The sequence below is a fragment of the Mchenga conophoros genome, linkage group LG7, assembly GCF_057382185.1.
Source record: "Mchenga conophoros isolate Kocher_MC1m ecotype Shallow Benthic linkage group LG7, M_conophoros_male_GT1.1, whole genome shotgun sequence".
NCBI classification, from domain to species: domain Eukaryota; kingdom Metazoa; phylum Chordata; class Actinopteri; order Cichliformes; family Cichlidae; genus Mchenga; species Mchenga conophoros.
The window spans coordinates 18679284-18691333 of record NC_140532.1 but is presented as its reverse complement, the minus strand read 5'-3'; the positions used below and the strand labels follow the sequence as shown (position 1 = coordinate 18691333).

General features: G+C 40.8%; 4 non-coding genes across 4 annotated transcripts; all 4 read right to left on the bottom strand.

The window, feature by feature from the left end:
• Positions 1-1436: 1436 nt before the first annotated feature.
• LOC146569991 (U4 spliceosomal RNA) lies at positions 1437-1577 on the bottom strand. Its single transcript, XR_014893472.1, has one exon. It is a non-coding gene; the product is annotated as a U4 spliceosomal RNA (small nuclear RNA).
• Positions 1578-2111: 534 nt separating this feature from the next.
• On the bottom strand, positions 2112-2252 carry LOC146569990 (U4 spliceosomal RNA). The gene has a single exon (XR_014893471.1). It is a non-coding gene; the product is annotated as a U4 spliceosomal RNA (small nuclear RNA).
• Positions 2253-4257: 2005 nt separating this feature from the next.
• LOC146569989 (U4 spliceosomal RNA) lies at positions 4258-4398 on the bottom strand. The gene has a single exon (XR_014893469.1). It is a non-coding gene; the product is annotated as a U4 spliceosomal RNA (small nuclear RNA).
• A 1889-nt stretch (positions 4399-6287) lies between these two features.
• LOC146569988 (U4 spliceosomal RNA) lies at positions 6288-6428 on the bottom strand. Its single transcript, XR_014893470.1, has one exon. It is a non-coding gene; the product is annotated as a U4 spliceosomal RNA (small nuclear RNA).
• Positions 6429-12050: the final 5622 nt, after the last annotated feature.

The following is a 12050-nucleotide window of genomic DNA, read 5'->3' as shown; positions in this document are numbered from 1 at the left end:
AAGATTACGTAAATCACATTACAACAGATCTGATTAATTAAAGATACAGAAATAAAATGCGGGCTAATCTTATGATTGCTCAGACACAAATCAAAATGAGTCAATGCATTTCATTGTTTTTAATATTGCTGATAATTTAACTGCAGTACTGTGAGTGAAAATGTATTTGCGAACATCTTAAAGCAATTTTTTTTTACGTATTACCAAAGCTGCTGACACAAGTTATAAATCTCAGCCAATGTTGCGTTGATTTAGCAGTGTTAGAAAAATGAATGTATCACAGTTTCATGTACTTACAGTATGAAAGGGGGAAAGAGGGAAGTGCTTTCACGTGACAACAAGGGTGTAATAATGTTTACAGGCTTGACGAGTGGCTTGGAGCTCATCTGCCAAACGAGAACACCGCCTTGATTAAAACCTCCACCCCTGTGATTGACTAAAACCCACCCTTCTTCTAATCAGAGATCACTGCAATCACAAGTCTCTACAGGGTGCTGAAACATGATTACGCAAATGTCACTTTCACTTGAGAAAAAGAATCTCAATTACAAGCAACTACCGAGCACAAGGGACCATGATACGGCAATCACCATCAAATTTGAAAAACTTTTTTTTTTAAAGCATATGTATAAATTCTTCATTTTTCTGCTAAAAAATAGATGACCTTTCGTTTAAAGACTTTAAACATACAAACAAATACAAGTTCTGCTTTAGGCTTTTGTCATCCTCCAGTTCAGCATAACTATATAGTGACCCCTGCTGGTCTGGTAGCTTCACTGCATTGTACACACGGGTGATTAAAAATGCATTAAAAATCCATGTATAAGAATTTACAGTATGTCACTACAAGAGAGCAGAGTTTTGAGTTCTCAATGAATATATCTAAAAGAAAAAGATTTCCAGTGTTAACAGTAAAGACATACAGCAACTGTCAACAAAAACTATCCAGCCATGGTCTGAGTAAACCCCATCACTCAGGTCACTAACGCACACACTCTATTCAGACCATTCAGACTGTTAAGCTGTTGTCTGCAGTCTGTCTGTGTTTAAGTAAGGTAATATAAGTGGCTATATTTTTAAAATAAAACTGACCTTAAAAATGTATCTTTAGCTTTCAAGCTCTGATTGTATTTTACAAGCCAATTAACTTTTTTTAATGTATTTTAAAAGTAAAATTGAGTTAAGAAAAAAAAAGTTTGTTTCAAGCTCTGGTTATACAACCTTACAGTGCAATATTTTCTCTTTTATGACTTCAGTAATATATGAAGGCAAGGGTGAGAATAACACACTGTCCTTTCTTTATAGTACCCTAACGTAGATGGCAACATAGTCTGGAAACTACAATATAGACGCTAATGATACACAACTCAAAAAATTACACTGACCTCATGTAACTCTTTCTAACTAGCAAGATCTCACTTTAAACGGAAGATAAGTCTCCTTAGAGACCGTCAAAAATTGCCATTGCCGACTATATTTCAAGTCGTCAAGGCAGGGTATTGGGTAAAGTTTTCAACTAGCAATAATCGCGCCTCGGATAAACCTCATAGGCTACAATACTGCCACTGCGCAAAGCTGAGGAGCTACTTCGCCGACAGGGTAGTCTCTCTGGGCCCTACACCTTTCTGTTAGGGTTTTAACCGTGGGCGTAGCTTTAACATGCACGATTTATAGAGCTGTAATTAAACGTATATATAGCTATAAGCAATATTAGTTGCACAGAATATCCAAAATAAAAAATATACATAAAAATCCTTGCAAATGACAATGTTTTGATCATGAACAAAACACAAAAAGCGCTCATTGTAATCCAAAACAACATCATCACGTGTGAATGCACGTGATGGCTTGTTATCAATGCGTGTAAAATCACGGGCAACCCGCCTGAGTAACTAAATAGCAACAACAAAAACACGCCAACAAAAATTATAAATACAAGTACTGGAGATAACTTGTAACCGGAAGTGACGTGCCCTGGTACGTCACTTTAGGGCTCCCGCATTCACCCAGAAAGTTTTAACCGTGCCATTCTCGAAGTATTCCACACATTTATAGCAACACAACAGTGGTGAATGTGTTTAATTCGAGTTCATTTTTAACAAGAAGATAAGTCTCCGTAGAGACCGTCAAAAATTGCCATTGCCGACTATATTTCAAGTCGTCAAGGCGGGGTATTGGGTAAAGTTTTCAACTAGCAATAATCGCGCCTCGGATAAACCTCATAGGCTACGGTACTGCCACTGCGCAAAGCTGAAGATCTAGTCCGCCGACAGGGTAGTCTCTCTGGGCCCTACACCTTTCTGTTAGGGTTTTAACCGTGGGCGTGGCTTTAACATGCACGATTTATAGAGCTGTAATTAGACGCATGTATAGCTATAAACAATATTAGTTGCACAGAATATCCAAAATAAAAAATATACATAAAAATCCTTGCAAATGACAATGTTTTGATCATGAACAAAACACAAAAAGCGCTCATTGTAATCCAAAACAACATCATCACGTGTGAATGCACGTGATGGCTTGTTATCGATGCGTGTAAAATCACGGGCAAACCGCCTGAGTAACTAAATAGCAACAACAAAAATTATAAATACAAGTACTGGAAATAACTTGTAACCGGAAGTGACGTGCCCCGGTGCGTCACTTTAGGGCTCCTGTATTCAGCCAGAAAGTTTTAACCGTGCCATTTCAAAAACTGAGAGGATAGCCAATGATGCAAACTTATACAACACACAGAACATAAGATATTAAGTACGAATTAAAACTGCGATTCACACATTTGCTCAACAAAATATGAATAAATAAGGCATCATACTCTTCGTTATTAAACGCGAACACCGTAGCCCACAATAAAACCATTTTCATAGTGATGGGACGTTCTGTATCGAGGCTTCGGAGCGTGTGTCGAGTAATGGAGGGGGCGTTTCCGCGAAGCGCGTATCGAGGCTTGCTTCATTTATGGGAGGAGCTGAAAATGATGACGTCCGAAGCCTCGCTGCCCGGCTGTACCACGTGACTGGTTCATGAAGTGGTTCGAACTTTGCCGCGAGATATGACAGCGATATAAACCCCTCAGACTTCATTCAAAAATGTGGGTGTTTGATGGAGAGTTGCGGTTAGTGAGAGTTTGGAGACCGTTTGGAGGTTTATGAGAGTGAGGAAAGTCAGGAGAGAATGGAGCCAGCTAAGAAGAGGAGGATGTCCTCCCCTGTGTGGGAACATTTTGATCTTATTCCTCCCAACAAGGTATGTAAATTTCTACAGAAGATGTATTTTCATGATACTGATGGTGTAATACAATTTATGTTGAGTTGTCTTGACTTTTGTACAAGGTGAAGTGTTTGCTATGTGCCAGGGAGCTGGGATATAACAACAACAACACCTTATCCATGCTTAGGCACTACAGAGCTTTGCATGAGAATAAGGGGGACACCGATTGTGGAGCAAGACCAGGTGAGCCATCAAATGCAATGATAATATAGGATGCAGTAATGTTACTAAATGATATAACAATATTATACAACTGTTATAAGTTACGTATGTGATATTTATATTTGTGCTTTATCTTTATTGTCTTTCCTCAGGAGAACAATCTCAAATAGATGAAGACCTGGTCAGCATGGTGATTGAGGACTCCCAGCCATTTAGCATTGTGGAGGACAAAGGATTCAAAAGATTTGTTAAATCATTAAATCCTAGCTATGTTCTCCCCACTAAAAAGGTCATAAAAGCAGTGAAAATTTAGTTTTTACAGAATAAAATGTGAACAGGCAGTGTGTAGCTGTCCATACCTCAACGTTACAAAAGCACAACCACTGTCCACACCCCAACCACACCTCACCTCACAGTAAATGATCATTTCCATTTCAAGCATTTCCAAATAATCATTTCCCATACTGCCACTATAAATATACACAGTATACTGCCATCACTACAATATACATGTTTTACACACTCCTTTTGTTGTTGACATTTACAGGCTGTGTGCAAAATGCCACACTCTTCAAATTCATGCCAGCTATTATTTTTACGTCCAGTAGGTGTCCTGCTAGAGCAAATGAAGCTTCATGAAGCTTCGCGTTGGGGTGAACCAATTGGATGAAAAGCTTCAGTGCTTCATGGGGCTTCATCTGCCCATCACTACATTTTCATACTTTAACTACCAGCTAGCTTCTCGAAGTATTCCACACATTTATAGTAAGAAAACAGTAGTGAATGTGTTTGATTAGAATTCATTTTTAACAAGAAAACTAGTCTCCTTAGAGACCGTCAAAAATTGCCATTGCCGACTATATTTCAAGTCGTCAAGGCGGGGTATTGGGTAAAGTTTTCAACTAGCAATAATCGCGCCTCGGATAAACCTCATAGGCTACGATACTGCCACTGCGCAAAGCTGAAGAACTAGTCCGCCGACAGGGTAGTCTCTCTGGGCCCTACATGTCTCTATCATGGTTGTAGGAGTGGGTGTGGTTTATAATTCAAGAGACTAAAACTGTAGAAATGTAGCCGATATCATTTACCACGAACTCACGCAAATGAACACAAACACACAAACACGAGAAAGCTGGGATTATACTGATGCAAAACACACCGAAGCGTTCCCCTTAACCTAAACAATGAACTGGCGGGGCTGGCAAGGTAGTGTTGAATGTAACTGCGGTTAAATACCCAGGGGGCTTATCAGTGTGAATAAAGTCAAATATAAATATAAATGTTAAAAAAAAAGATGAATTAAGAAAATTTACTTTTAAGCGCAGCGGATATATATATGATAATTAAGCGCTATGGATTTAAAAAAGGAAATGACGTAGTCTACGGTACGTCTATCAATGTGGGCTCGGGAACTGAGCAGTTCTCAAAATCATCACAATAAACCAACAGTATAGCTCGCTAACCTTTCAACATGAGCTAGTTAAAGATTATAAACACTTAATATTAGTGATGGGACGTTCTGTATCGAGGCTTCGGAGCGTGTGTCGAGTAATGGAGGGGGCGTTTCCGCGAAGCGCGTATCGAGGCTTGCTTCATTTATGGGAGGAGCTGAAAATGATGACGTCCGAAGCCTCGCTGCCCGGCTGTACCACGTGACTGGTTCATGAAGTGGTTCGAACTTTGCTGCGAGATATGACAGCGATATAAACCCCTCAGACTTCATTCAAAAATGTGGGTGTTTGATGGAGAGTTGCGGTTAGTGAGAGTTTGGAGACCGTTTGGAGGTTTATGAGAGTGAGGAAAGTCAGGAGAGAATGGAGCCAGCTAAGAAGAGGAGGATGTCCTCCCCTGTGTGGGAACATTTTGATCTTATTCCTCCCAACAAGGTATGTAAATTTCTACAGAAGATGTATTTTCATGATACTGATGGTGCAATACAATTTATGTTGAGCTGTCTTGACTTTTGTACAAGGTGAAGTGTTTGCTATGTGCCAGGGAGCTGGGATATGACAACAACAACACCTCATCCATGCTTAGGCACTACAGAGCTTTGCATGAGAATAAGGGGGACACCGATTGTGGAGCAAGACCAGGTGAGCCATCAAATGCAATGATAATATAGGATGCAGTAATGTTACTAAATGATATAACAATATTATACAACTGTTATAAGTTACGTGTGTGATATTTATATTTGTGCTTTATCTTTATTGTCTTTCCTCAGGAGAACAATCTCAAATAGATGAAGACCTGGTCAGCATGGTGATTGAGGACTCCCAGCTATTTAGCATTGTGGAGGACAAAGGATTCAAAAGATTTGTTAAATCATTAAATCCTAGCTATGTTCTCCCCACTAAAAAGGTCATAAAAGCAGTGAAAATTTAGTTTTTACAGAATAAAATGTGAACAGGCAGGACTGAGGCTCAAAGCCTCAGTGTGTAGCTGTCCATACCTCAACGTTACAAAAGCACAACTACTGTCCACACCCCAACCATACCTCACCTCACAGTAAATGATCATTTCCATTTCAAGCATTTCCCATACTGCCACTATAAATATACACAGTATACTGCCATCACTACAATATACATGTTTTACACACTCCTTTTGTTGTTGACATTTACAGGCTGTGTGCAAAATGCCACACTCTTCAAATTCATGCCAGCTATTATTTTTACGTCCAGTAGGTGTCCTGCTAGAGCAAATGAAGCTTCATGAAGCTTCGCGTTGGGGTGAACTAATTGGATGAAAAGCTTCAGTGCTTCATGGGGCTTCATCTGCCCATCACTACTTAATATGACTAACTAATTTTCTTTAAACTTCAGAACATTTAAGTTATACAATAAAAGAAGTCTCCGTAGAGACCGTCAAAAATTGCCATTGCCGACTATATTTCAAGTCGTCAAGGCGGGGTATTGGGTAAAGTTTTCAACTAGCAATAATCGCGCCTCGGATAAACCTCATAGGCTACGATACTGCCACTGCGCAAAGCTAACCTCCACTCAGCACAAGCAGAGGGGCCATTTCGCTGCATGCGATCCTTAGTTATGGTGCTATCGTTCATGTTTTTGTTTTGATAATTTTACGGTCCCTTGATCACAATCACAATCGTTCACTTGTCCACCGCCGATGTTTGCCGAAGTATGCGCCATTGGTTGTTTAAAATTATTTAGAAATTGTTACCAAGCCGCAGTGCATCATGGGACATTCATTCCTCCACTGTCGTTTCAGCCCCGCCCTGTCCTTCATTTAGAGCTTCACGCTGCCCAGAAAATGCTTACACGCAAATAACACACCAGATAGCTGTTTTTTGATTGTTTTTTAAATTAACATTTTACCACGGTTGGCAGCTTCCTTCGATAGTCAACGCTTCAAACGTCCAGTGGGTTCAACAACGTTATTATAAAACACCACCAGATGTCAGTATAGGCACGAATACGCCTGCTTAGGTTTCAGCGAAGGCCTACATTACTGAAAAAATAATACGAAAAAATAATACGAATAAATAATAATAAATAATTAAATACACAGGAAGGCCTGCGTGTATCTCCTAATTCCAAAATACATGTAAAATACTGTAGGCTTCAGATGCTATGTCTATTAACTACTGGTTAGTTGAAATCGCATGTAGACCGCAGATTTCAGTTTGTGTTGGCCTGACTGACGCCACCTGACCATCACACGGTTATTTATTACCGTCCAAATACGTTTAACATTATCACGAGGGGATGAACGAGCAAAACAACTAGTGAAAGTGAATGAAGTCTGCAGACATAGATGCTAAACAAAGCTCAACAAAGCTCAAGGCCCACCCTGAAACACACTGAAACTGGTGTTTCTCACCTGCATCCTCCTGCTCGTCGTCTGCCGAAAAATTAAATTTAAAATGGGAGGAGGGAACAAATTTGGCAGTCATTATAGTGTTATATATAAATAAATAAAAACTAAGTCGAGCACTCAAGGTAAAGTAATTTCCTAATTTCCTTTTTCCAATTCCAGTTGAAACGATGCACTCCCTGGTGATCCTCGGTAAAACTAAGTGGAAGGAATGAAAAATGACCAGACCGGAAATTGATTAAACACCTCCCCATCGCCATCACCACTCTTGTGGGTTTTTTTTAAGTAAAGATATGTGAGTGTGTAATGGATTTCCTTTCATATTGCTTTAAACAAATTCCATATTTGCAGAAGGGCCATTAATTTTCCACTGATCCAGAGACTATTTTAGACTGTCATCTCTGGAAGCATGGGGCTTTGAATATTTATATCCCTGAGAAAGTTCTAAATACGTAAACTGCACTGTTGTTAGCAGTGTTAGAGTTCAAAATAAGTACCAACTCAACCTGCCGCTGGTTTAAATCCTTCTTTTAAATTAATGCATGAGTAACAATGATCGAATTATATAATATGTGATACTAACACTCACAAGGGATGCACTGCATTGAGTACTTTTCAGTTTTAATACTTTAAGTCCATTTACGTGACAAAACTAATGCACAAAATTCACTCTACAAAGCACAGGTTTGGGGATAAAGACTTAATTCTTGGGCATATTTGATCATCAGTATAGCTCAAAAGCTTAAGTGCAGAGTTTTAATGAAGCTCCCTTGAGTATGAGTTGAAGAAGCAACACTATTCTTTGTTTCATCAGTTTTGAAACCCTCTCAGTGTCGACCACCGGAAGACAGGGTGCTGAAAATCATGAGGTGTATCTCATGCTGTATGTGTATTTTTCATCAGGTTATTAGCCCCTCATAATGGCGCGTACTTTGCACACTGTGTGTCTGACGCAGTAATTTCACTGTGTGGATATTAGAGGCCTTTTTCACTTGTTGTGAAGCTTCAGTAGGATAATGCAGGTGCTTTTGGGTGCTCAGCAGATAAGCACTGGCGTGCCAGGTGTTAAAGCTGCCTGGGCTGACACATTAGACAGGGATTTTTTCTACTGCCAGAATGTCAGGCCAATGAGGCTCATAGAGGTAGGCTTGGATCACTGTCAGGGACAGGTAAGTACGCAGATAAGGGGATTACACCATGTTTGTGCCAAGTAATCTCAAATGAATCCTGCCAGCCTCTGTTTCATCCTCACCTGCAAAGCTCAAATTTGTCTTTTCTCATCCCAAGAAATACATTAGACGAACAAAGTTCAATTCACAAGATGATCCTTTTAACCTGGCTTTAAATGAATTTGAGGACACGCCGGGCTATGGTCACTTAACAACTGTGACAGTAATAATCTCTTCTAATTCTCTGAGGCACCTGATTGCTTTTTTTGGTATTAGTATAGTCCCTTTTATCACCAGCTCTGCCCAGTCAAGCAACGTGTGGGTTTTATAATCACCTGGACTGTGTAATAAAATGAGATCTGGCTTGGTGGTCCCTCGCTGCAAGGCTTAAACTTGACCTGTTGAACAAATAGGAGTCTGTGAGAGTAGCTGAAAGTCCCTTTGGGCTGTGGCTCTCCCCCGCTGGTAGGCAGACTGATGAAAATAGAGTGTACCAGATGGCTTAGCTGTTTCCACCGTTCAGCACAGGCTGCTGGGCAGCCCACATAAAAAACATGGCATCCAAAAGGGGCTCAGTGGAAAGCCCATAGCCTTCAACAAGCTGAGAGCTATTTTCCTCCTGAACCACCAATCACAAGGCTCATAAAAGAGGAGGAAAAAAATCGCTGTCACATTCAAGTCATGATCTAATCTGTCTTGCACCATGTAGAGCAGCTTGTAGTATTTTAAGAAACGCTGTTTTGGTTTGAGAAAATGAAAGATTTCCAGTCAAATCCACTCTGTGTATGCACCAAGCGGGCTTATCCAGCTTTTTTCACAAAGTGCAGCTTACTCTTTTTATTCCCACATTTCCAGACGCTGTCAAGGACAAGGCAGCTCTTGGATTCTCTGATCAGAGTCTCAACAGGAAACAGGCAGGACACACATATAAGTGCAACCGGTGGATTTATGCATTTGTTTACTTACAAGAGTACGGCTGGACGTAAAGAGGCCATTGTGTAATCTGGTCTGTGTCACATCAGCCTGGTTAAGGACATTTATTAATGCTAAAACTCCCTCTATTAGCTCTCAGAGTGAGGCCACCTGGACCATACAGGATGAGCTGAGCGAGCTGTGATTAGATTGCGATATGAGCAGAAGGAGAAGGAAAACAATGACATTTTTCTTGGGTAAAATGACAGTTCGGCTGGTCTGAAGGGGCATCTGATAACACAAGACAAATGTTTCTTACTATGCCTTTTAGGTTCTGCAAAGACACCTTCAGCATTGCAGTTTCACTTCCGTAGATCAGTAAGTTTACATGATACACATTAACTGTACATATCTATATATTCAACCACATCAGCCTCCTTTAAATATTGTGTTTTTCTGTCTCTCTGACACACACACATGCAAAATAAAAACACACACACACACATGCTTGCAGACTGTTCACACCAACCCACACACTGCTGCCACCCTGCTATTCCCAGCTTGTGGTTATTCCCAGACTGAGTCAGAACAGCACCATAAGCCTGTCTATCCCTTTTATACCAAACCTGATGTCTCCCTGTCGCACATGCTTTTTGCAAAGGATGTGAGCCCTGCAAACAGTAGCCACAGCTCGGTTTACTCGCACGCTCGCCCCTTTTTTAATTACTTGTAAGTCACGCTGACAGCTGGAGATGCACTTTGCTAAGTCAGGAAGCCATTCATATCAAAGTGCAGCCTATGCTTTAAAAAACCCTTCCCCTGTCTCCCAGTCGAGTCTCTCTTCACACCTTTATCAATCACCACCATGACAAGATCCTGTGTCTGTGAACTGCTCCATCTGTTGTCTCTCCGTCTTTACGCTAGCAAGCGTCTTTACGCTTGCTACAACAGTATGTCTGCCAACCTTCACCTGGTGATAAAGGGAATAGCAAAACTGAAAGATAGTGACAATACACCTACACAGCGAGAGCACCGGGGCACAATTATGTGAACGTACAGGATGTTTTAACATCCTTATTCTTTACTGAAGAGATGATTGCGATGCACGCACACTGATGCTCACGCGCCATTACAAAAAAAAAGGCCAGGACACTATTACAAATGATTGGTTGCATGGATTTTTGTGTGAAAGCCAAGATCAACTGTTTTGTGTTATTTACCAACTGTGAAAGACTTACACAGTTTCATCTGTGGGACTCTCGTGGTTTCTAGTGAGGAATATAGCCATATGAACTCCATATGCCATCTGTATGGGAGGAAACGGCGTGATAAGTCACACTGCAGTCAGTTTCCCTTAAACACAATAAACAATCCAAAAACAAGACACAGTGCCTTCTGTGCAATGTGGATTCATTACATTCATTATATCACACCTATATTACTACTGTGGGTAAGAGACATGCATATGCATATATGAACTAAATGATGCCATTGTAGGAAAAACGTCAAACAAACAAAGCTACAACAGAGACAACACTAGTAATAATGAACTATTTGTGAGTTTTACCGGATTCTTTTTTGTCTTCATGTATGATTTGTACACAAAGACAAGTGCAAGATGTGTAATTCACAGTACTGCCATGGCTAAAACAATCAAACAAATTCACAAGCACTAACCAAACCCCCCACCCCATCCGTTTTCAGAATTAGGCCACCTGGACCATATCTGCAAAGAAACCCTCTTAAATAAGCATGCAACTACTGTATGGTGCAATATAAAGCATTGCCCAATAGGTTGACTTAGGTTATGCTCCTGCTATTTTCAGGTTATAAATTACTGATTAAAAACAATATAAGCTGCATCCAACAGAGGGCAGTCTGTCCCCATGACAAACAGACTTTGAACTCTGAACCTTGAATGTAATATGACCACTATATCACTATGGACAGCCGAAACGCTGTACCATAAATTACATTGTATAATATGTTGATAGTAAAACGTTTTACTGCCAAGACCAGCTGAGGGACACCGCGTGACAAATGGCGGTGTTTGACACCAGCGTGATAACATATCATCACTATTCAAGCAACATAAAGGCGAGCTGCAGGAAGGTATGGGCGCATTGATCAAAATGTCATCCCAGTCAGGCTATCTTAGCAAAACAAAGTGAACTTCTATTCCACTTCAGTGAATTTAGAAAGCCTTGACTTGGACTCTACAGAGATCCCCTGGGCCAGCATGTTCCACGACTCTCAGCAGCCTCATTACTCTTTAGACAAACAGATTTGGACATATTGAACTCAGACCCCAAACAAGCCAGCTCTACCCCCGCCACTTTCCACTCTCCCAGTCCGATGTGTGATTGGAAGGTGTTTGTCTCTCTCACTCCATCTCTGGGTGTCTGTTTCCTTGACACTTGTCTGGCTTGGCCTACTTTCTTCTTGATCTCATCAGTCAGTGTGAGGACCTGTGAAGGCCATCTCCCCCATCTTCGCCAGCTCTGTGCCTGTGTCAGCACTTAGGGACTGACTCACACCCCCACGCTGTCTCCACTCTTTTGCTCTGGGGCGAAGGCAGCACATCTCCTCGTTCAACAGACAGTCTCATTTGCATGCCCATAAATCACTCTCGGAGCTGACACGCAGCCACACAACAAGGCATGACACAGTGTCACAAAACTCAGTGCGCCAAATTGC